Raw genomic sequence first — 26,076 nt, 5'->3', positions numbered from 1 at the left:
ACACCTTTTAGTAGCCGAACAACTCCGCTCCCGCTATTGATTGTGTACAGTCGGGTATTTTAACCTTTTCTTACCCGCTTTTTACCAACTATGGTTGGACATTCACACCTTCTTACAGTAGAACACCTCCGCTCCCTGTTTTGATTATGTATGGTTTGACATTCGCACCTTCTCTCACCCGCCTTTTGCTATGGTCGGCCATTCACAGCTTCCTCTCCACCATACTTGTATGGTGGGATATTATCACCCACCTGCATCCGAAGACCTCCGCCCCCACTTTTGTTGATATTTAGTCGGTCATTCACACCTTACCCGCTTTTGGCAAACTATGGCCTTCTTGCAGCCCAACACCTCTGATCTCGCTTTTGATGATGTAAGGTTGGGCATTCAGACCTTGCTTCACCTGCTTTTCACCAAATATAGTCGGACATTCACACCCACTTGCATCCGAAGACCTCCGCCCCAAATTTTGTTGATATTTAGTCGGACATTCGCACCTTACCCGCTTTTGGCAAACTATGGCCTTCTTGCAGCCAAACACCTCTGATCTCGCTTTTGATGATGTAAGGTTGGGCATTCAGACCTTGCTTCACCTGCTTTTCACCAAATATAGTCGGACATTCACACCTTCTTGCAGCCGAACACTTCCGCTCCACCTTTTAGTGTTCTATCACACCTTTTTTTCACCGCATTTTATACATTATGGTTGGAAATTTTCAACCACTCTCATCCGAAGACCTCTCATCCCGCTTTTGTTAATATATTTGAACTTTATTCGGACATTCAAACCTTCTTGCAGCTGAACCACCTCCGCTCCCTGTTTTGATCATATATGGTCTGGCAATAGTACCTTTTCTTACCCGTTTGTGAGTAATTATGGCTGGACATTCACACCTACTTGCAGCCGAACACAACCTCTCTCGCTTTTGATGATGTATGGACCGGCATTCTTACCTTTTCTAACACATTTTTCAGCAATTATGGTCGGAGATTCACACCTACTCACAGCCGAACAACTCCGCTACCGCATTTGATGGTGTATAGTCGGGCATTCTCACCCTTTCTCATCAGCTTTTTGCAAATTATGATCTGACATTCACATCTACTTGCAGTCGAACAGCTCTGCTCCCGCTTTTGATTATGTATGGTTGGATATTCGAACCTTTTCTTAACTGCTTTTTACAAACTTTGGTTGGACGTTCACACCTTCTTGTAGCCGAACACATGCACTCCTGCTTTTGATGATGTATGGTTGGGCATTCGCACCTTTTTTTTACCCATTTTTCAGGTATTATGGGTGGACATTCACACCTTCTTGCAGCTGAACACCTCCTCTCCCACTTATGATCATGTGTGGTTTGATTTTTGAAAATTTTCTTTCATGTTTTCTAGCAATTATTGATGGACATTTAGACCTTCTTGCAGCTGAACACCACCTCTCCCGATTTTGATTATGTATGGACCGGCATTTTTACCTTTTCTAACACATTTTTCAGCAATTATGGTTGGAGATTCACACCTACTCACAGCCGAACAACTCCGCTACCGCATTTGATGGTGTATAGTTGGGCATTCTCACCCTTTCTCATCAGCTTTTTGCAAATTATGATCTGACATTCACACCTACTTCCAGTCGAACAGCTCTGCTCCCGCTTTTGATTATGTTTGGTTAGATATTCGAACCTTTTCTTAACTGCTTTTTACAAACTTTGGTCGGACGTTCACAATATCTTGCAGCCGAACACCTCCGCTTCCGCTTTTGATGGTGTATATTCGGGCATACGAACCTTTTCTTACCCGCTTTTTACAAACCAAGGTCGGGCTGCAGCCGAACACTTCCGCTTTTAGTGTTCTATGAGGCATTCACATATTTTTTTTCACCGTATTTTATAGATTATGGTTGGAAATTCTCACCCACTCTCATCCGAAGACCTCTCCTCCCGCTTTTGTTAATATATAGTCGGGCATTCGAAACTTTTCTTACCCGCTTTTTACAAATTATGGTCGAACATTCACACCTACTTTCAGCTGAATACTTCCGCTCCACCTTTTAGGTATGTATGGTTGGCATTTGCACCTCTTTTTATACTGATTGCTGAAGATTAAGTTGTTCTTTCTCAAACTACAAATTTTTTTTAATTGTTGAAACTTGATTTGAAGTGGATAAATAAGGAGGACAAACAGTTTTAAGACAGGCTGATAGAAGGAATTAATTTTATAGCAAAATCTGTATTTCGTCATATGTCGAGAGATGCTTATTGCTGAAGAAGTTCTTTCTCATTCTACAAAGTACAACGTTGTTTATCGTTGAAACTTGATTAGACATGAATAAATATGAAGGACAAAGCAGTCTTAACTTGGTTTGAGTTAAGGAATTCGTTTTATAGGAGAATCCGAATTCGTGCATAACTCATAAAATAGAGCTTATTTTCGGATTCCTGAAGAATGATTCTGGTTCTTTCTCATAATACAAAGTTTGTTGTTTATTGTTGAAACTTCATCAGAAGTGAAGAAATAAATGAATGCCTATCAACAAATGTGGGATCTAAACTCTAGTGCTTCCTCTAAAATAATTTCCTTTCTCAATTTAGAAATGTGTGTGTGTAAGTCACAACACCCGTGACACCAAAACGGCTTTCTTTTCTTTACACTCTGCACTATGAGCACACACACCAAATCAGAAAGGCTTTTTTCTCTCTTTTCTACATTATGGACTGTGGGGACACAAAACCGCTCTCTCTCTTTTTTTTTTTTATCGTGTGCCAGGGCGTTGTCTCATGTATTAGATTATGCTTAAGATACGAATGGGTTTATCAGTCACATCAGAATCCATACATACTGATCCTCCCGTAATAAAATGGTCGGATCTTATCAAACACACTTTGTTTCTTGTGACAATCAAGTCAGCGAAACAGCGTATACACGTCAAGACACTGAATCAAGTTTGCCACAAGAACTCATAAGTTTGGCAGTATTGCTCTGCCATCAGCAATGATACACCCATTTTATTTTCGTGAGACATGTGCAAGCACCTGTTCATCTACTGTTCTATCACTATGAATTAGTGATCTATTATCAATAAGGATACTTCTACAACTACTATCAAAGTATGTCCGGACTTCTTATGTTGTCAGTTGCTATATATGAATAAGTGGGTAGCTACTGACAAGCATTAAGCATGTCACACAGCCCAAACATATAACATTTCAGGACACACCACACAGTTAACAACCACAGTGAAGCGTGTCAAAGCCCAAAAATGTAACATTCAACAGGACACTTACACAACACATTCAAATCAAACAGTCAGACAACATACAAGAACATATACCCCAGCCGGCATTGCTCCCTGCCTATTTTCGTACAGCACACTATGTGTGCGCACACCTTTATTCACAAACTCTTCAACTTATACTCTTTTACCGAAGCTGCTACAGCTCGATTGGCCGAATACCCTTAGATCCTATTTCGGTGAATTTGACATCTGCCTTACATGTAACAGATTAGCGGTTTAGCAGTTTTAATTTAGTTTGAGTGAAGGAATTCATTTTATAGCAAAATCCGAAATCGTGAAGCACTCATGAAAGTAAGCTTATTCTCGGATTCCTGAAACTTTAGATTTGCTCTTTCTTTTACTGCAAAGTACAACGTTGTTTTTTTTGTTTAAATCTTTCTAGACATGGTAAATATGAACGACAAAGCAGTTTTAACATAGTTTGAGTGAAGGAATTCATTTTATAGATAAAATCCCAAGAGTCTGCAGAGAAAAGAGAGTGAATGCGAAGTAGACTTTAACACGGCTATGGGAGCGAGCCGAGTGTCGGCTAACCGGGAGAATTGCTTGAAAGAAACGCGACACCGAATGAGCGGTCAGAACAAAGCCTCAATACGGGATTCTCGTGGTGTTTTTGTTGCTGCCTTGTCTTTTGCATAGAGTAAAAGACAAGGCAGCCATCGAATAGGGCCCGATTGTTCCTACTTGGTCAGCCGAGGAGCAAGGGGGGGGGGGCAAGCGTCTCAACCAAGCAAAGCTCACCATGGGGAAGGTGGCTATACCAACTAGCCTGATGCCCTGCTCCCGCAGTGACGGATAATCGTACTCTGGTTTCTCTTCATAACATACAAGTCTTTCGCCTTTTACTAAAGACTTCCGTGGAGAGCAGCACTAATGAGTTGTTTCTATTATTGGCAGGCTTTACTTTTGCGGGTGAAGCCCTTTCTGTCTGTGCAAAAGAAATCTTGCTACTTTGCAGAGTGACTTCTCTGAGTAGAGTCGCCTTACAAGACAAGGCAGCCATCGAATAGATTGTTTCTACTTGGTCAGCCGAGGAGCAGGGGGGGGGGGGCAAGCGTCTCAACCAAGCAGGAACAATCGGGCCCTTTTCGATGGCTGCAACACCTGAAAGAGATATTGATGCGAGACCCGATCAAATGCTTTTTCAAAGTCTAAATTCAAGATGACAAGCCGGGTGTTTCTGTCTCTAGCGTAATCAATGTTGTCTCGAATCAGTACGAGGCTGTCGGTGAGTTGTCTCCCTGAGATGGCACAAGCTTGGTCTGGGTGAATTACCTCCTCTAAAACAGAGGACATCCGTGTCGCTAAAACCTTGCTAAAAAGTTTACAGTCAAAGTTTAAAAGTGTGATGGGCCTCCAATTCTTTAGGTCAGTCTTATCATTTTTTTTTATAAAGTAGAGTCACTATTCCCACTCTAAAACTGTCAGGCAGTCGGTCGAGTTTTTCAAAATCTTTAAAAACATCTAAAATGTCTGATGATAAAAGGTCCCAATAGGTCAGATAGAATTCTGCAGGAAGCCCGTCTAAACCCGGAGCTCGACTTCTCTTAAAACCTGTTAGGCATTTTTTTAACTCTAAAGCAGTAAAATTCTGTGTCAAGTGTGCATTCTCTTTTACGGTTTTGTCAACGAATTTTAAGATTTCTGCCGATGTTTCCAAGTGCACTGGTTTCTCTTTGTACATGTTACTATAAAAGGTATGTACAGTTTCAATCATCTCTTGTGTGGATTTTGTTAAAAACCCATCTTCTCTTTTTAGATTTTGAATACACTCCTTTTTATTTATAACTTTCTTTCTTTTTCACCTTCCTCAATTTCCTGCTCCCTGCTTCTTACAAAAATTCCTTTACTCTTTATTTCTGCTAAAACTGACATTTCCTTTTTGACATCTTTGATTTCTTCTTTAAAGTCTATGCCACACTGATTTAGTTTAAAGTAGCGCTGTAAGCGTTTATGTAGTCCCATCATACATCTATTCTCTTTCCTTTTTTTACGTTTACCTTGCTGTTTAAAAAAAGTCTGGGTAGTTTCCTTCACCATTTCCCACCATTGTGCATGTGTTTCGTAGAGGTCTTGAAGGGTCTGCCACTCTTTATAACATTCCCTGTACTGACTGACTATGATTTCATCCTCCAACAGGGAACAGTTGAGTTTCCACAGACCACTTCCTACCGTCACACCAGAAGGGGGTGAAAGGGTGCAGGAGAGCATAAGGTGGTCTGAAAAGAAAACAGGGGTTAATCTAACATCAGTGGGTGGGCAATCTCTAGTAAAGAAATAATCAATGCGAGAGGTTCTGGTGCCATCATGACTAAACCAGGTGAAGCCCTCCTCTCTGGGATGCATGGTTTTAAAACAGTCAGTAAGCTTAAAATCCCTGCATATGCCCTGAAGTAAAATCGAAGTCTTATCCACTTTAAAATCTACCCCTGCTCTTTTTCTATCTTTCCTGCTCAAGATACAGTTAAAATCCCCTCCTACAACTAAAGGTACTTGCCCTAGCATGTAAAGCTGTATATCTTCTAAAAGGTCATACCTTTCATTTTTTCCATTGAAACCATAAATATTTAAGAGGTTAAAGTCTTGCCCCATAAAATTCAAGTGTGCTAAAAGTGCCCGTCCGTCTCTCACCACTGTGCTACCTTTCACCAGAACATGCGGATTTTTAATTAGAATGGCCACACCATCATTTTTATTTTGATTTGAGGTTTAATGTTGAGGTTTTGATTTGAGGGGTTAATCTAACATCAGTGGGTGGGCAATCTCTAGTAAAGAAATAATCAATGCGAGAGGTTCTGGTGCCATCATGACTAAACCAGGTGAAGCCCTCCTCTCTGGGATGCATGGTTTTAAAACAGTCAGTAAGCTTAAAATCCCTGCATATGCCCTGAAGTAAAATCGAAGTCTTATCCACTTTAAAATCTACCCCTGCTCTTTTTCTATCTTTCCTGCTCAAGATACAGTTAAAATCCCCTCCTACAACTAAAGGTACTTGCCCTAGCATGTAAAGCTGTATATCTTCTAAAAGGTCATACCTTTCATTTTTTCCATTGAAACCATAAATATTTAAGAGGTTAAAGTCTTGCCCCATAAAATTCAAGTGTGCTAAAAGTGCCCGTCCGTCTCTCACCACTGTGCTACCTTTCACCAGAACATGCGGATTTTTAATTAGAATGGCCACACCATCATTTTTATTTTGATTTGAGCCACTCCATATCGATAAATGGGGCCACATTTCCTCCCATTGTCTATGGTTTTTTAAAAAAGGTAGTCCACATTCTTGTATTAAAAACACATCTGATTTTATGGAGTCTAAGAAGGATAAAATACTCTGGGCTCTTGTCTTTGATTTCACACTTCTCACATTTAGTGTTGAGAAGGTGAGAACCATTAAAAGCATAAAGGAAAGTAGGTATGTCATTTTCGTTTTTCTAAGTTATCAAAACAAATTACACACAGGTTATTTCTTGGGAAACTAGCTCTTCCTTCATTTCTTTAGGTGAAAAGTGAGTAGGGTGATCTATATTTCCTTTTCGGACTCTCGGTGTTGGCCTCTGACGCAATGTTGCATTTAACTTTGAGTCCCTGGGGGTCGAGTGCAGAGCTGAAGTTAAAAAGGAGACCTCATTTGGTGAGTCGGAGGGGAAGACTCTAGGTTCTTCCACTGAAGAACTGTCTGAAAGGGACCTAACCCTTCCCCTCTTCTCTGATACCACTGGGGAATCAGAGGCTCAGATGCCGTCCTCTTCGGCTGTTGACCTTCGGGGAGGTGAGTATCTTCACTAGACTCACCTGTCTGCTCTTCCTCCTCATTTAGCGTAGCTCCACCCTCTGCCTGTGAATTCTCACAGACTTCAACACTGAGTGGTGAGGCCTCTACAGGCCCCTCCCCTTTTTGCTCCTCACTTCCAATCCAAGCTTTTGGCGGGAAGTTTGAATTTATTGGGTCAACCTCTTCACTTTGTTCACCAACTGCCACCTTTGGTCCTTCTCTTTGTTGGCTTGACTGTGGCTTTACCGTCTTTAATTTGTTGGCAAAAGATTTAGGGCAATCTCTGAAGAGGTGATTTAATTCTCCACAGAGATTACATTTCCTGCCATTTGGACACTCTCCAAAAGTTTGCCCAATTTCTCTGCTCTTCCCACATAACACCTTGGTACAAGCCTCAACCAGGTGCCCATGCTCACCACACTTGCGGCAGAACTTGGGCTGCCCCTGGTAGTGGATGTAACCTCGGTTTTCAAGGTGGCCAGAGTGTCGCCCACCCGCTGCACTGAGCACTCTTCAGCCCTTTTAAATGGTATAACTTTGCACTCCCGCACGCTCCAGCAAGCACCATTCAAGCAACAACTTTGCACTCCAGCTTCGAACATCGGCACAGTCGCAACAAGTAAGGCGACTCTACTCAGAGAAGTCACTCTGCACAGTAAGAAGATTTCTTTTGCACAGACAGAAAGGGCTTCACCCGCAAAGGTAAAGCCTGCCAAAAATAGAAACAACTCATTAGTGCTGCTCAACATTGTACTTTGCAGTAAAAGAAAGAGCAAATCTAAAGATTCAGGAATCCAAGAATAAGCTTAGTTCTTCACGATTTCGGATTTTGCTATAAAATGAATTCCTTCACTCAAACTAAATTAAAACTGCTAAACCGCTAATCTGTTACATACAAGGCAGATGTCAAATTCACCGAAATAGGATCTAAGGGTATTTGGCCAATCGAGCTGTAGCAGCTTCGGTAAAAGAGTATAAGTTGAAGAGTTTGTGAATAAAGGTGTGCGCACACATAGTGTGCTGTACGAAAATAGGCAGGGAGCAATGCCGGCTGGGGTATATGTTCTTGTATGTTGTCTGACTGTTTGATTTGAATGTGTTGTGTAAGTGTCCTGTTGAATGTTACATTTTTGGGCTTTGACACGCTTCACTGTGGTTGTTAACTGTGTGGTGTGTCCTGAAATGTTATATGTTTGGGCTGTGTGACATGCTTAATGCTTGTCAGTAGCTACCCACTTATTCATATATAGCAACTGACAACATAAGAAGTCCGGACATACTTTGATAGTAGTTGTAGAAGTATCCTTATTGATAATAGATCACTAATTCATAGTGATAGAACAGTAGATGAACAGGTGCTTGCACATGTCTCACGAAAATAAAATGGGTGTATCATTGCTGATGGCAGAGCAATACTGCCAAACTTATGAGTTCTTGTGGCAAACTTGATTCAGTGTCTTGACGTGTATACGCTGTTTCGCTGACTTGATTGTCACAAGAAACAAAGTGTGTTTGGTATGACAACCATACATACCTAAAAGGTGGAGCGGAAGTATTCAGCTGCAAGTAGGTGTGAATGTTCGACCATAATTTGTAAAAAGCGGTTAAGAAAAGGTTAGAATGCCCGACTATATATTAACAAAAGCGGGAGGAGAGGTCTTCGGATGAGAGTGGTTGAAAATTTCCGACCATAATGTATAAAATGCGGTGAAAAAAAGGTGTGATAGAACACTAAAAGGTGGAGCGGAAGTGTTCGGCTGCAAGAAGGTGTGAATGTCCGACTATATTTGGTGAAAAGCAGGTGAAGCAAGGTCTGAATGCCCAACCTTACATCATCAAAAGCGAGATCAGAGGTGTTTGGCTGCAAGAAGGCCATAGTTTGCCAAAAGCGGGTGAGGTGCGAATGTCCGACTAAATATCAACAAAATTTGGGGCGGAGGGCTTCGGATGCAAGTGGGTGTGAATATCCCACCATACAAGTATGGTGGAGAGGAAGCTGTGAATAGCCGACCATAGTTTGGAAAAAGCGGGTAAGAAAAGGTTTGAATGCCCGAACATACACCATCAAAAGAGGGAGCGGAGGTGTTCCGCTGTACGAAGGTGTGAATGTCCGACCATACTTGGTAAAAAGCGGGTAAGAAAAGGTTAAAATACCCGACTGTACACAATCAATAGCGGGAGCGGATGTGTTCGGCTACAAGAAGATGTGAAAGTCCGACCATGGTTTGTAAAAAGCGGGTAAGAAAAGGTGCGAATGTCCGACAATGTATGATCAAAAGAGAGAGCGGAGGTTTTCGGATACAAGAAGGTTTGAATGTCCCACCATAGTTTGTAAAAAGCGCGTAAGAAAAGCTTCGAATGCCCGACTATACACCATCAAAAGCGGGAGCAGAGGTGTTCCGCTGTAAGACGGTGTGAATGTCCGACCATACTTGGTAAAAAGCGGGTAAGAAAAGGTTAAAATACCCGACTGTACACAATCAATAGCGGGAGCGGAGTTGTTCGGCTACAAGAAGGTGTGAAAGTCCGACCATGGTTTGTAAAAACCGGGAAGAAAAGGCTCGAAAGCCCGACTATACACCATCAAAAAGAAGGTTTGAATGTCCATCAATAATTGCTTTAAAACAAGAAAGTAAATTTTCGAATATCAAACCGCACATGATCATAAGCGGGAGAGGAGGTGTTCGGCTGCAAGAAGGTGTGAATGTCCACCCATAATTCATGAAAAATGGGTAAAAAAAAAGGTGCGAATGCCTAACAATACATTATCAAAAGCAGGTGTGAATGTCAGATCATAATTTGTAAAAAGCTGATGAGAAAGGGTGAGAATGCCCGACTATACACCATCAAATGCGGGAGCGGAGGTGTTCGGCTCTGAGTAGGTGTGAATGTCCGACCATAATTGCTGAAGAATGTGTTAGAAAAGGTAAGAATGCTGGACCATACATCATCAAAAGCGGGAGAGGTGGTGTTCGGCTGCAAAAAGGTGTGCCTGTTCGACTAAAGTTTGTAAAAAGAGGGTAAGACAAGGTGCGAATGCCTGACAGTGTATGATCAAAAGCGGGAGCGGAGGTGTTCAGCTGCAAGAAGGTCTACATGTCCATCAATAATTGCTAGAAAACATGAAAGAAACTTTTCGAAAATCAAACCGCACATGATCATAAGTGGGATAGGTGTTCAGCTGCAAGGTGTGAATGTCCACCCATAATTCCTGAAAAATGGGCAAAAAAAAGGTGTGAATGCCCAACCATACATCATCAAAAGCAGGAGTGGAAGTGTTCGGCTACAAGAAGGTGTGAACGTCCAACCAAAATATGTAAAAAGAAGTTAAGAAAAGGTTCGAATATCCAACCAAACATAATCAAAAGCGGGAGCAGAGCTGTTCGACTGCAAGTAGGTGTGAATGTCAGATCATAATTTGCAAAAAGCTGATGAGAAAGGGTGAGAATGCCCGACTATACATCATCAAATGCGGGAGCGGAGTTGTTCGGCTGTGAGTAGGTGTGAATCTCCGACCATAATTGCTGAAAAATGTGTTAGAAAAGGTAAAAATGCCGGTCCATACATCATCAAAAGCGAGAGAGGTTGTGTTCGACTGCAAGTAGGTGTGAATGTCCAGCCATAATTACTCACAAACGGGTAAGAAAAGGTAGTATTGCCAGACCATATATGATCAAAACAGGGAGCGGAGGTGGTTCAGCTGCAAGAAGGTTTGAATGTCAAACTAAAGTTCAAATATATTAACAAAAGCGGGAGGAGAGGTCTTCGGATGAGAGTGGTTGAAAATTTCCAACCATAATGTATAAAATGCGGTGAAAAAAAAGGTGTGATAGAACACTAAAAGGTGGAGCGGAAGTGTTCGGCTGCAAGAAGGTGTGAATGTCCGACTATATTTGGTGAAAAGCAGGTGAAGCAAGGTCTGAATGCCCAACCTTACATCATCAAAAGCAAGATCAGAGTTGTTTGGCTGCAAGAAGGCCATAGTTTGCCAAAAGCGGGTAAGGTGCGAATGTCCGACTAAATATCAACAAAATTTGGGGCGGAGGTCTTCGGATGCAAGTGGGTGTGAATATCCCACCATACAAGTATGGTGGAGAGGAAGCTGTGAATAGCCGACCAAAGTTTGGAAAAAGCGGGTAAGAAAAGGTTTGAATGCCCGAACATACACCATCAAAAGAGGGAGCGGAGGTGTTCCGCTGTACGAACGTGTGAATGTCCAACCATACTTGGTAAAAAGCGGGTAAGAAAAGGTTAATATACCCGACTGTACACAATCAATAGCGGGAGCGGATGTGTTCGGCTACAAGAAGGTGTGACAGTCCGACCATGGTTTGTAAAAAGCGGGTAAGAAAAGGTTTGAATGCCCGACTATACACCATCAAAAGCGGGAGCAGAGGTGTTCCGCTGTAAGACGGTGTGAATGTCCGACCATAGTTGGTAAAAAGCGGGCAAGAAAAGGTTAAAATACCTGACTGTACACAATCAATAGCGGGAGCGGAGTTGTTCGGCTACAAGAAGGTGTGAAAGTCCGACCATGGTTTGTAAAAACCGGGAAGAAAAGGCTCGAAAGCCCGACTATACACCATCAAAAAGAAGGTTTGAATGTCCATCAATAATTGCTTTAAAACAAGAAAGTAAATTTTCGAATATCAAACCGCACATGATCATAAGCGGGAGAGGAGGTGTTCGGCTGCAGGAAGGTGTGAATGTCCACCCATAATTTATGAAAAATGGGTAAAAAAAAGGTGCGAATGCCTAACAATACATTATCAAAAGCAGGTGTGAATGTCAGATCATAATTTGTAAAAAGCTGATGAGAAAGGGTGAGAATGCCCGACTATACACCATCAAATGCGGGAGCGGAGGTGTTCGGCTCTGAGTAGGTGTGAATGTCCGACCATAATTGCTGAAGAATGTGTTAGAAAAGGTAAGAATGCTGGACCATACATCATCAAAAGTGGGAGAGGTGGTGTTCGGCTGCAAAAAGGTGTGACTGTTCGACTAAAGTTTGTAAAAAGTGGGTAAGACAAGGTGCGAATGCCTGACAATGTATGATCAAAAGCGGGAGCGGAGGTGTTCAGCTGCAAGAAGGTCTACATGTCCATCAATAATTGCTAGAAAACATGAAAGAAACTTTTCGAAAATCAAACCGCACATGATCATAAGTGGGATAGGAGGTGTTCAGCTGCAAGGTGTGAATGTCCACCCATAATTCCTGAAAAATGGGCAAAAAAAAGGTGTGAATGCCCAACCATACATCATCAAAAGCAGGAGTGGAAGTGTTCGGCTACAAGAAGGTGTGAACGTCCAACCAAAATATGTAAAAAGAAGTTAAGAAAAGGTTCGAATATCCAACCAAACATAATCAAAAGCGGGAGCAGAGCTGTTCGACTGCAAGTAGGTGTGAATGTCAGATCATAATTTGCAAAAAGCTGATGAGAAAGGGTGAGAATGCCCGACTATACATCATCAAATGCGGGAGCGGAGTTGTTCGGCTGTGAGTAGGTGTGAATCTCCGACCATAATTGCTGAAAAATGTGTTAGAAAAGGTAAAAATGCCGGTCCATACATCATCAAAAGCGAGAGAGGTTGTGTTCGACTGCAAGTAGGTGTGAATGTCCAGCCATAATTACTCACAAACGGGTAAGAAAAGGTAGTAGCCAGACCATATATGATCAAAACAGGGAGCGGAGGTGGTTCAGCTGCAAGAAGGTTTGAATGTCAAACTAAAGTTCAAATATATTAACAAAAGCGGGAGGAGAGGTCTTCGGATGAGAGTGGTTGAAAATTTCCAACCATAATGTATAAAATGCGGTGAAAAAAAAGGTGTGATAGAACACTAAAAGGTGGAGCGGAAGTGTTTGGCTGCAAGAAGGTGTGAATGTCCGACTATATTTGGTGAAAAGCAGGTGAAGCAAGGTCTGAATGCCCAACCTTACATCATCAAAAGCAAGATCAGAGTTGTTTGGCTGCAAGAAGGCCATAGTTTGCCAAAAGCGGGTAAGGTGCGAATGTCCGACTAAATATCAACAAAATTTGGGGCGGAGGTCTTCGGATGCAAGTGGGTGTGAATATCCCACCATACAAGTATGGTGGAGAGGAAGCTGTGAATAGCCGACCATAGTTTGGAAAAAGCGGGTAAGAAAAGGTTTGAATGCCCGAACATACACCATCAAAAGAGGGAGCGGAGGTGTTCCGCTGTACGAAGGTGTGAATGTCCAACCATACTTGGTAAAAAGCGGGTAAGAAAAGGTTAATATACCCGACTGTACACAATCAATAGCGGGAGCGGAGTTGTTTGGCTACAAGAAGGTGTGAAAGTCCGACCATGGTTTGTAAAAACCGGGAAGAAAAGGCTCGAAAGCCCGACTATACACCATCAAAAAGAAGGTTTGAATGTCCATCAATAATTGCTTTAAAACAAGAAAGTAAATTTTCGAATATCAAACCGCACATGATCATAAGCGGGAGAGGAGGTGTTCGGCTGCAGGAAGGTGTGAATGTCCACCCATAATTCATGAAAAATGGGTAAAAAAAAGGTGCGAATGCCTAACAATACATTATCAAAAGCAGGTGTGAATGTCAGATCATAATTTGTAAAAAGCTGATGAGAAAGGGTGAGAATGCCCGACTATACACCATCAAATGCGGGAGCGGAGGTTTTCGGCTCTGAGTAGGTGTGAATGTCCGACCATAATTGCTGAAGAATGTGTTAGAAAAGGTAAGAATGCTGGACCATACATCATCAAAAGCGGGAGAGGTGGTGTTCGGCTGCAAAAAGGTGTGACTGTTCGACTAAAGTTTGTAAAAAGTGGGTAAGACAAGGTGCGAATGCCTGACAATGTATGATCAAAAGCGGGAGCGGAGGTGTTCAGCTGCAAGAAGGTCTACATGTCCATCAATAATTGCTAGAAAACATGAAAGAAACTTTTTGAAAATCAAACCGCACATGATCATAAGTAGGATTGGAGGTGTTCAGCTGCAAGGTGTGAATGTCCAACCATAATTCCTGAAAAATGGGCAAAAAAAAGGTGTGAATGCCCAACCATACATCATCAAAAGCAGGAGTGGAAGTGTTCGGCTACAAGAAGGTGTGAACGTCCAACCAAAATATGTAAAAAGAAGTTAAGAAAAGGTTCGAATATCCAACCAAACATAATCAAAAGCGGGAGCAGAGCTGTTCGACTGCAAGTAGGTGTGAATGTCAGATCATAATTTGCAAAAAGCTGATGAGAAAGGGTGAGAATGCCCGACTATACACCATCAAATGCGGGAGCGGAGTTGTTCGGCTGTGAGTAGGTGTGAATCTCCGACCATAATTGCTGAAAAATGTGTTAGAAAAGGTAAGAATGCCAGTCCATACATCATCAAAAGCGAGAGAGGTTGTGTTCGGCTGCTAGTAGGTGTGAATGTCCAGCCATAATTACTCACAAACGGGTAAGAAAAGGTAGTATTGCCAGACCATATATGATCAAAACAGGGAGCGGAGGTGGTTCAGCTGCAAGAAGGTTTGAATGTCCGACTAAAGTTCAAATATATTAACAAAAGCGGGAGGAGAGGTCTTCGGATGAGAGTGGTTGAAAATTTCCGACCATAATGTATAAAATGCGGTGAAAAAAAGGTGTGATAGAACACTAAAAGGTGGAGCGGAAGTGTTCGGCTGCAAGAAGGTGTGAATGTCCGACTATATTTGGTGAAAAGCAGGTGAAGCAAGGTCTGAATGCCCAACCTTACATCATCAAAAGCGAGATCAGAGGTGTTTGGCTGCAAGAAGGCCATAGTTTGCCAAAAGCGGGTAAGGTGCAAATGTCCGACTAAATATCAACAAAATTTGGGGCGGAGGTCTTCGGATGCAAGTGGGTGTGAATATCCCACCATACAAGTATGGTGGAGAGGAAGCTGTGAATAGCTGACCATAGTTTGGAAAAAGCGGGTAAGAAAAGGTTTGAATGCCCGAACATACACCATCAAAAGAGGGAGCGGAGGTGTTCCGCTGTACGAAGGTGTGAATGTCCGACCATACTTGGTAAAAAGTGGGTAAGAAAAGGTTAAAATACCCGACTGTACACAATCAATAGCAGAAGCGGATGTGTTCGGCTACAAGAAGATGTGAAAGTCCGACCATGGTTTGTAAAAAGCGGGTAAGAAAAGGTGCGAATGTCCGACAATGTATGATCAAAAGAGAGAGCGGAGGTTTTCGGATACAAGAAGGTTTGAATGTCCCACCATAGTTTGTAAAAAGCGGGTAAGAAAAGGTTCGAATGCCCGACTATACACCATCAAAAGCGGGAGCAGAGGTGTTCCGCTGTAAGACGGTGTGAATGTCTGACCATAGTTGGTAAAAAGCGGGTAAGAAAAGGTTAAAATACCCGACTGTACACAATCAATAGCGGGAGCGGAGTTGTTCGGCTACAAGAAGGTGTGAAAGTCCGACCATGGTTTGTAAAAACCGGGAAGAAAAGGCTCGAAAGCCCGACTATACACCATCAAAAAGAAGGTTTGAATGTCCATCAATAATTGCTTTAAAACAAGAAAGTAAATTTTCGAATATCAAACCGCACATGATCATAAGCGGGAGAGGAGGTGTTCGGCTGCAAGAAGGTGTGAATGTCCACCCATAATTCATGAAAAATGGGTAAAAAAAAAGGTGCGAATGCCTAACAATACATTATCAAAAGCAGGTGTGAATGTCAGATCATAATTTGTAAAAAGCTGATGAGAAAGGGTGAGAATGCCCGACTATACACCATCAAATGCGGGAGCGGAGTTGTTCGGCTGTGAGTAGGTGTGAATCTCCGACCATAATTGCTGAAAAATGTGTTAGAAAAGGTAAAAATGCCGGTCCATACATCATCAAAAGCGAGAGAGGTTGTGTTCGACTGCAAGTAGGTGTGAATGTCCAGCCATAATTACTCACAAACGGGTAAGAAAAGGTAGTAGCCAGACCATATATGATCAAAACAGGGAGCGGAGGTGGTTCAGCTGCAAGAAGGTTTGAATGTAAAACTAAAGTTCAAATATATTAACAAAAGTGGGAGGAGAGGTCTTTGGATGAGAGTGGTTGAAAATTTCCAACCATAATGTATAAAATGCGGTGAAAATAAAGGTGTGATAGAACACTAAAAGGTGGAGCGGAAGTGTTCGGCTGCAAGAAGGTGTGAATGTCCGACTATATTTGGTGAAAAGCAGGTGAAGCAACGTCTGAATGCCCAACCTTACATCATCAAAAGCAAGATCAGAGTTGTTTGGCTGCAAGAAGGCCATAGTTTGCCAAAAGCGGGTAAGGTGCGAATGTCCGACTAAATATCAACAAAATTTGGGGCGGAGGTCTTCGGATGCAAGTGGGTGTGAATATCCCACCATACAAGTATGGTGGAGAGGAAGCTGTGAATAGCCGACCATAGTTTGGAAAAAGCGGGTAAGAAAAGGTTTGAATGCCCGAACATACACCATCAAAAGAGGGAGCGGAGGTGTTCCGCTGTACGAAGGTGTGAATGTCCGACCATGGTTTGTAAAAAGCGGGTAAGAAAAGGTGCGAATGTCCGTCAATGTATGATCAAAAGAGAGAGCGGAGGTTTTCGGATACACGAAAGTTTGAATGTCCTACCATAGTTTGTAAATAGCGGGTAAGAAAAGGTTCGAATGCCCGACTATACACCATAAAAAGTGGGAGCGGAGGTGTTCCGCTGTAAGATGGTGTGAATGTCCGACCATAGTTGGTAAAAAGCGGGTAAGAAAAGGTTAAAATACCCGACTGTACAAAATCAATAGCGGGTGCGGAGTTGTTCGGCTACAAGAAAGTGTGAAAGTCCGACCATGGTTTGTAAAAAGCAGTTAAGAAAAGGTTCGAATATCCAACCAAACGTAATCAAAAGCGGGAGCAGAGCTGTTCGACTGCAAGTAGGTGTGAATGTCCAGCCATAATTACTCACAAACGGGGGAAGGTAGTATTGCCAGACCATACATGATCAAAACAGGGAGCGGAGGTTCAGCTGCAAGGTGTGAATGTCTGACTATAGTTTGTAAAAAGCGGGTAAGACAAGGTGCGAATGCCCGACAATGTATGATCAAAAGAAAGAGCGGAGGTGTTCGGCTGCAAGGTCTGAATGTCCAACCATAATTTGTAAAAACCGGGTAAGAAAAGGCTCGAAAGCCCGACTATACATCATCAAAAGCGGGAGCGGAGGTGTTCAGCTGTAAGAAGGTGTGAATGTTCGACTAAAGTTTGTAAAAAGCTGGTAAGACAAGGAGCGATGTCCCGACATTGTATGATCAAAAGCGGGAGCGGAGGTGTCCAGCTGTGAGTAGGTGTGAATGTCCGACCATAATTGCTGAAAAATGTGTTAGAAAAGGTAAGAATACTGAACCATACATCATCAAAAGCGGTAGAGGTGGTGTTCGGCTGCAAGAAGGTGTGAAAGTCCGACAATGGTTTGTAAAAAGTGGGTAATAAAAGGTTCGAATGCCCGAATATACATCATCAAAAGCGGAAGCGGAGGTGTTCGGATGCAAGAAGGTGTGAACGTCCGACCAAAGTTTGTAAAAAGCAGTGAAAAGCGAGAAAAAGCTTTTCGTGAGTTCTGCATGATTTGGGATTTTGCTTATAAAATGCATTACTTCACTCAAACTATGTTAAAACTAATTTGTCCTTCATATTTACCATGTCTACAAAGATTTAAACAAAAAAACAACGTTGTACTTTGCAGTAAAAGAAAGAGCAAATCTAAAGTTTCAGGAATCCGAGTATAAGCCTGCTTTCATGAGTTCTGCACGATTTCGGATTTTGCTATAAAATTAATTGCTTTGCTCAAACCAAGTTAAAACTGCTTTGTACTTCCATATTCATCAATGTCTAGATCGACTTCAACAAAGAAAAACATTGGACTTTGAAGAAGTTGAAATCCATCTACACATTGATAAATATGAAGGACAAAGTAGTTCCCACTTGCCCATAAGAAAATAAGCTTATTCTCGGATTCCTGATCAGTTCAGGAAACTTCAGTTTTGTTCTTTCTTCTACTGCAAAATACAATGTTTTTCTTTGTTGAAGTCGATCTAGACATTGATGAATATGAATGAAAAAGCAGTTTCAACTTGGTTTGAGTGAATTAATTAATTTTATACATAAAATCCGAAATCGTGCAGAACTCATGAAAATAAGCTTATTCTCGGATTCCTAAAACTTTTGATTGGCTCTTTCTTTTACTGCAAAGTACAACGTTGTTTTTTTGTTTAAATCTATCGAGACATTGATAAATATGAAGGTAAAAGCCGTTTTAACATAGTTTGAGTGAAGGAATTGATTTTATAGATAAAATCCCAAATCATGCAGAACTCCTCAAAAGGGGCGTATGGCTTAATCACAAGTGTGGCTCTTTCTCATTCAGGGTAGTATGAGGAAGTTTATGCTTGAAATATATGTAGAAATGGGTACATATGAAGGACAAAGCAGTGTTAACTTAGTTTGAGTGAAGGAATTCATTTTATACATAAAATCCCAAATCATGCAGAACGTATGAAAAGAAGCTTATTCTCGGATTCCTGATCCTTCAGTTTTGCTCTTTCTTCTACTGCAAAATACAATGTTGTTCTTTGTTGAAGTCGATCTAGACATTGATAAATATGAAGGAAAAAGCAGTTTTAACTTGGTTTGAGTGAATGAATTCATTTTATACATAAAATCCGAAATCGTGCAGAACTCATGAAAATAAGCTTATTCTCGGATTCCTAAAACTTTTGATTTGCTCTTTCTTTTATTGCAAAGTACAAAGTTGTTTTTTTGTTTAAATCTATCGAGACATTGATAAATATGAAGGTAAAAGCCGTTTTAACATAGTTTGAGTGAAGGAATTGATTTTATAGATAAAATCCCAAATCATGCAGAACTCCTCAAAAGGGGCGTATGGCTTAATCACAAGTGTGGTTCTTTCTCATTCAGGGTAGTATGAGGAAGTTTATGCTTGAAATATATGTAGAAATGGGTACATATGAAGGACAAAGCAGTGTTAACTTAGTTTGAGTGAAGGAATTCATTTTATACATAAAATCCCAAATCATGCAGAACGTATGAAAAGAAGCTTATTCTCGGATTCCTGAGCCTTCAGTTTTGCTCTTTCTTCTACTGCAAAATACAATGTTGTTCTTTGTTGAAGTTGATCTAGACATTGATAAATATGAAGGGAAAAGCAGTTTTAACTTGGTTTGAGTGAATGAATTAATTTTATACATAAAATCCGAAATCGTGCAGAACTCCTCAAAAGGGGCGTATGGCTTAATCACAAGTGTGGTTCTTTCTCATTCAGGGTAGTATGAGGAAGTTTATGCTTGAAATATATGTAGAAATGGGTACATATGAAGGACAAAGCAGTGTTAACTTAGTTTGAGTGAAGGAATTCATTTTATACATAAAATCCCAAATCATGCAGAACGTATGAAAAGAAGCTTATTCTCGGATTCCTGATCCTTCAGTTTTGCTCTTTCTTCTACTGCAAAATACAATGTTGTTCTTTGTTGAAGTCGATCTAGACATTGATAAATATGAAGGAAAAAGCTGTTTTAACTTGGTTTGAGTGAATGAATTCATTTTATACATAAAATCCGAAATCGTGCAGAACTCATGAAAATAAGCTTATTCTCGGATTCCTAAAACTTTGGATTTGCTCTTTCTTTTATTGCAAAGTACAACGTTGTTTTTTTGTTTAAATCTATCGAGACATTTATAAATATGAAGGTAAAAGCCGTTTTAACATAGTTTGAGTGAAGGAATTAATTTTATAGATAAAATCCCAAATCATGCAGAACTCCTCAAAAGGGAGGTATGGCTTAATCACAAGTGTGGCTCTTTCTCATTCAGGGTAATATGAGGAAGTTTATGCTTGAAATATATGTAGAAATGGGTACATATGAAGGACAAAGCAGTGTTAACTTAGTTTGCGTGAAGAAATTAATTTTATACATAAAATCCGAAATCGTGCAGAACTCATGAAAATAAGCTTATTCTCGGATTCCTAAAACTTTTGATTTGCACTTTCTTTTACTGCAAAGTACAACGTTGTTTTTTGTTGAAATCTATCTAGACATTGATTACATTCACACCTACTTGCAGTCGAACACCTTCTCATCCACTTAAGATCATGTGCGGTTGGGCTTTCGCACCTTTTCTTACCCATTTTTCAGTAATTATGGGTGGACATTCAGACCTTCTTGCAGCCGAAAACCTCCGCTCCTCTTTTGATCATACATTGTCGGGCATTCACACCTTGTCTTACCCGCTTTTTACAAACTTTAGTTTTACATTCAAACCTTCTTGCAGCTGAACCACCTCCGCTCCCTGTTTTGATCATATATGGTCGGGCAATAGTACCTTTTCTTACCCGTTTGTGAGTAATTATGGCTGGACATTCACACCTACTTGCAGCCGAACACAACCTCTCTCGCTTTTGATGATATATGGTCTGGCCTTCTTACCTTTTCTAACACATTTTTCAGCAATTATGGTCGGACATTCACACCTACTCACAGACGAACACCTCCGCTCCCACATTTGATAGTGTATAGTCGGGCATTCTCACCCTTTCTCATCAGCTTTTTGCAAATTATGATCTGATATTCACACCTACTTGAAGTCGAACAGCTCTGCTCCCGCTTTTGATTATGTTTGGTTGGATATTCTAACCTTTTCTTAATGCTTTTTACAAACTTTGGTCGGACGTTCACACCGTCTTGCAGCCGAACACCTCCGCTTCCGCTTTTGATGGTGTATAGTCGGGCATTCGAGCCTTTTCTTACCCACCTATTACTTACTATGGTTGGACATTCAAACCTTCTTGTAGCCGAACACATCCGCTCCTGCTTTTGATGATGTATGATTTGGCATTCGCACCTTTTCTTACCCATTTTTCAGTAATTATTGGTCGGACATTCAGACCTTCTTGCACCTGAACACCTCTGCTCCCGCTTTTGATGGTGTATAGTCGGGCTTTCGAGCCTTTTCTTCCCCGATTTTTACAAATTATGGTTGGACATTCAGACCTTGCAGCCGAAAACCTCCGCTCCCTCTTTTGATCATACATTGTCGGGCATTCGCCCCTTGTCTTACACGGTTTTTACAAACTTTAGTCAGACATTCACACCTTGCAGCTGAACCACCTCCATTCCCTGTTTTGATCATATGTGGTCTGGAAATACTACCTTTTCTTCCCCCGTTTTTGAGTAATTATGGCTGGACATTACACCTACTTGCAGCCGAAAAACCACCTCTCCCGCTTATGATGATGTATTGTCCGGCATTCTAGTCTTTTCTATCACATTTTTCAGCAATTATGATCTGACATTCACACCTACTTGCAGTCGAACAGCTCTGCTCCCGCTTTTGATTATGTTCGGTTGGATATTCAAACCTTTTCTTAACTGCTTTTTACAAACTTTGGTCGGACGTTCACACCTTCTTGCAGCCGAACAACCCCTCTTCCGGTTTTGATAGTGTATATTCGGGCATACGAACCTTTTCTTACCCGCTTTTTACAAACCATGGTCGGACTTTGACACCTTCTCTTAGCTGAACAACTTCGATCCCTCTTATGATCATGTACGGTTTGATATTCGAAAATTTACTTTCTTGTTTTAAAGCAATTATTGATGGACATTCAAACCTTCTTTTTGATGGTGTATAGTCGGGCTTTCGAGCCTTTTCTTCCCGGTTTTTACAAACCATGGTCGGACTTTCACACCTTCTTGTAGCCGAACAACTCCGCTCCTGCTATTGATTGTGTACAGTCGGGTATTTTAACCTTTTCTTACCCGCTTTTTACCAACTATGGTCAGACATTCACACCGTCTTACAGCGGAACACCTCTGCTACCGCTTTTGATGGTGTATAGTCGGGCATTCGAACCTTTTCTTACCCGCTTTTTACAAACTATGGTGGGACATTCAAACCTTCTTGTATCCGAAAACCTCCGCTCTCTCTTTTGATCATACATTGTCGGACATTCGCACCTTTTCTTACCCGCTTTTTACAAACCATGGTCGGACTTTCACACCTTCTTGTAGCCGAACACATCCACTCCCGCTATTGATTGTGTACAGTCGGGTATTTTAACCTTTTCTTACCCGCTTTTTACCAACTATGGTCGGACATTCACACCTTCGTACAGCGGAACACCTCCGCTCCCTCTTTTGATGGTGTATGTTCGGGTATTCAAACCTTTTCTTACCCGCTTTTTCCAAACTATGGTCGGCTATTCACAGCTTCCTCTCCACCATACTTGTATGTTTGGATATTCACACCCACTTGCATCCGAAGACCTCTGCCCCAAATTTTTTTGATATTTAGTCGGACATTCGCACCTTACCCGCTTTTGGCAAACTATCGCCTTCTTGCAGCCAAACACCTCTGATCTCGCATTTGATGATGTAAGGTTTGGCATTCAGACCTTGCTTCACCTGCTTTTCACCAAATATAGTCGGACATTCACACCTTCTTGCAGCCGAACACTTCCGCTCCACGTTTTAGTGTTCTATCACACCTTTTTTTCACCGCATTTTATACATTATGGTCGGAAATTTTGACATCTGCCTTACATGTAACAGATTAGCGGTTTAGCAGTTTTAATTTAGTTTGAGTGAAGGAATTCATTTTATAGCAAAATCCGAAATCGTGAAGAACTCATGAAAGTAAGCTTATTCTCGGATTCCTGAAACTTTGGATTTGCTATTTCTTTTACTGCAAAGTACAACGTTGGTTTTTTTGTTTAAATCTTTCAAGACATGGTAAATATGATTTTTATATATATAATAAATATATTTATTTCTGTTTACAATATATGACATGTAATAGAACTGAACCGGACCGGGGGACAAGGAAAGAAGAAGAAGAAGAAGAGGAAAGAAGAGAAAAACAGAACATACATCGCATACAACACAGCTGTGGATATAGATGACCTGAGACGACATGATAATACATCAACTGCTTAGCGACCATGCTACTGGACTACTGAATGTGGTTGTGTGTGTGTGAGAACATGCAACACCCATGGCACAGGACCTACATGATAACCGTGCTTAGTTATGAGTGTATAAGCGTACAGGGCCACAATCCACAGCCCCCCCAAGCAATCAGAAGCAGGCAGAGAGGGCCACAAGACCCAGGCCACCAGCAGCCCCCACAGAGCACAGAACCCAGGAAGCCCACCGCAGGGGCAACCACGCATCCACCCAGAAGACTGCAGAGGAAGCCCCCGGAAAGAGCCCCTATAAGCATAGGGCAGAGGCCCTCCGGGAGCCAGGGGCAACAGCCCACCGATGTCGCCAGGCCCCAGCCGCCCAGACATGGGCCGTGCACTGGATCCGGGCCCCAGGAGCCCGAGCGCCCCCAAACCCCCCGGCAGAGGCCCCACCCAATACCCAGGAGGGCCAAGCGCCCCAGACAGCCACACAGTGGGTCAGTGCCTGCCCCAGCACCCCTGGCCAAGTGCCCTGGGAGTCAAGACGTGCCCACAGGTGGGTGAAGTCGCGAGCAGCGGAGAGAGGCCACGCCGCCCCCCCCATCGGGAGAAGCACAGGCAGGCCAGGCGACAGCAAGTCCAAGATCCAGGCCCAATCATTACCACACACACTTTCATGTCACATACATCCAGACGTCCTCCCTCCCTCGACTCCGCTGGGGTGTAGTGCAGCGGGCACACCAGGGGGCCAGCAGCCCCCCAGCCACCACAGACCCCAAACCAGCAGAACAATTAATTAATCCTCCTGGCCCCTCCCGCCCCGAGCAGCAACCAGGAAGCAGGGGTGTGCGAAGAAGACCCCTCCCCTCACCCTTCTGGCTCTTCAATATTTTCTAATAGTGAGCAATTAAAATTGAGGGGCAGCCAAACTTGTAGAACTGGGAGCGTGGCCCTCTGGGCAGCCTACATACCCAAAGAGCCCCGCCCACCAGATGCCACTCAGTGTAACCACCCCCCAAGACCTAATGTGTGTGTGTGAGTGTGTTTGATAAGTAGTAATGTCTAAGGTGTAATTAAAACAGGGGTGGGAACTGCAGAGTGCAACTACTGCAGAGTCCACTACACCCCACCGAACACACACGCCCCCAAAACCCTTCATGTGTGAGTGTGTGCTGTGTACAGGAGCCAGAAGGGAGAGGGGTATGGGGATATACACTGGGGGCAGCCAGGGACTGGCTGCAATAGGCATCCCCGCTACCAGGGAGCCAACACAGGACAGGAGGGCCTGATGTCCACCAGGCTCGGGGCCTGCAGCGACCATATTCTGGGAGCTACTGTACCCCCAGAAGGTACCCATCCCGCCCCACCCCACTCAACCCAACCCCACTCCGGAGGACCTCTACAAAAAACAAACAAACAACAACAAAAAACAAACAAACAAACCACCCGGTCACACCAGTCGCAGCAGCCCGGGCCTGAGACCCACCATCACCCAGGCCCCCCCAGGCCCCCCCTCAACAGGTGCGCTCTTGTGAAAAAGCAAACAGCGGCAGCAACAAAAACACAACGGGAACACCGTATTGAGGCTTTGTTCTGACCGCTCATTTGGTATGGCGTTTCTTTCAAGCAATTCTCCCGGTTAGCCCGCACTCGGCTCGCTCCCAGAGCCGTGTTAAAGTCTACTTCGCATTCACTCTCTTTTCTCAGCAGACTAAAAGAAAGTTTCATCTTGGGCTCCCTGAAACTTGCATCCTGCACCGCTGTTTGCTTTTTCACAAGAGTAGAGAAGAGCGCACCGTTCCCAGCGGCACTGCAGTACGGGGTCAATGCTTGGAGTGAACGGAGCAAGCTAATTTTTCAACTCCTATTGCTAAAAATCCATTTAATATGTAGTCCTCGTATAGAGGACATATCAGATATTAAACTGATAAGAACAGATACTACACTTGATCTTAGCCAAAAGGCCGAGAAGCGACAACTGTCCACTGGTTCACGTCCGAGGGCCCTTCCTGGCACAATGCGCACTTGTCCGCTAACACCCCTGTTCTTTTTATGGCCATAGGTGGCCAGAGTGTCACTTTGCACCTCCGCCCACCTGCTGCACTGAGCACTCTTCAGCCCTTTTAAATGGTATAACTTTGCACTCCCGCACGCTCCAGCAAGCACCATTCAAGCAACAACTTTGCACTCCAGCTTCGAACATCGGCACAGTCGCAACAAGTAAGGCGACTCTACTCAGAGAAGTCACTCTGCACAGTAACAAGATTTCTTTTGCACAGACAGAAAGGGCTTCACCCGCAAAGGTAAAGCCTGCCAAAAATAGAAACAACTCATTAGTGCTGCTCTCCACAGAAGTCTTTAGTAAAAGGCGAAAGACTTGTACGTTATGAAGAGAAACCAGAGTACGATTATCCGTCACTGCGGGAGCAGGGCATCAGGCTAGTTGGCATAGCCACCTTCCCCATGGTGAGCTTTGCTTGGTTGAGACGCTTGCCCCCCCCCCCCCCCCCCCCTTGCTCCTCGGCTGACCAAGTAGGAACAATCGGGCCCTATTCGATGGCTGCCTTGTCTTTTACTCTGTGCAAAAGACAAGGCAGCAACAAAAACACCACGGGAAAACCGTATTGAGGCTTTGTTCTGACCGCTCATTCGGTGTCGCGTTTCTTTCAAGCAATTCTCCCGGTTAGCCCGCACTCGGCTCGCTCCCAGAGCCGTGTTAAAGTCTACTTCGCATTCACTCTCTTTTCTCAGCAGACTCTTGGGATTTTATCAATAAAATGAATTCCTTCACTCAAACTATGTTAAAACTGCTTTGTCCTTCATATTTACCATGTCTTGGAAGATTTAAACAAAAAAACCAACGTTGTACTTTGCAGTAAAAGAAATAGCAAATCTAAAGTTTCAGGAATCCGAGAATAAGCTTACTTTCATGAGTTCTTCACGATTTCGGATTTTGCTATAAAATTAATTCCTTCACTCAAACTAAATTAAAACTGCTAAACCGCTAATCTGTTACATGTAAGGCAGATGTCAAAATTTCCGACATTAATGTATAAAATGCGGTG

The 26,076-nt window shown here is 42.6% G+C and overlaps 3 non-coding genes across 3 annotated transcripts; 1 reads left to right on the top strand and 2 right to left on the bottom strand.

Moving 5' to 3' along the window:
• The first annotated feature begins 4,096 nt into the window (after positions 1-4,096).
• Positions 4,097-4,210, top strand: LOC140270954 (U5 spliceosomal RNA). The gene has a single exon (XR_011907772.1). It is a non-coding gene; the product is annotated as a U5 spliceosomal RNA (small nuclear RNA).
• Positions 4,211-24,796: 20,586 nt separating this feature from the next.
• LOC140270979 (U2 spliceosomal RNA) lies at positions 24,797-24,987 on the bottom strand. The gene has a single exon (XR_011907794.1). It is a non-coding gene; the product is annotated as a U2 spliceosomal RNA (small nuclear RNA).
• Positions 24,988-25,303: 316 nt separating this feature from the next.
• On the bottom strand, positions 25,304-25,417 carry LOC140270952 (U5 spliceosomal RNA). The gene has a single exon (XR_011907770.1). It is a non-coding gene; the product is annotated as a U5 spliceosomal RNA (small nuclear RNA).
• Positions 25,418-26,076: the final 659 nt, after the last annotated feature.

This window comes from Leuresthes tenuis, unplaced genomic scaffold (genome assembly GCF_036924035.1).
Source record: "Leuresthes tenuis unplaced genomic scaffold, fLeuTen1.0.hap1 SCAF_15, whole genome shotgun sequence".
Lineage (NCBI taxonomy): Eukaryota > Metazoa > Chordata > Actinopteri > Atheriniformes > Atherinopsidae > Leuresthes > Leuresthes tenuis.
The sequence above is the reverse complement of the archived record's forward strand: the minus strand, read 5'-3'. Positions and strand labels throughout refer to the sequence as shown.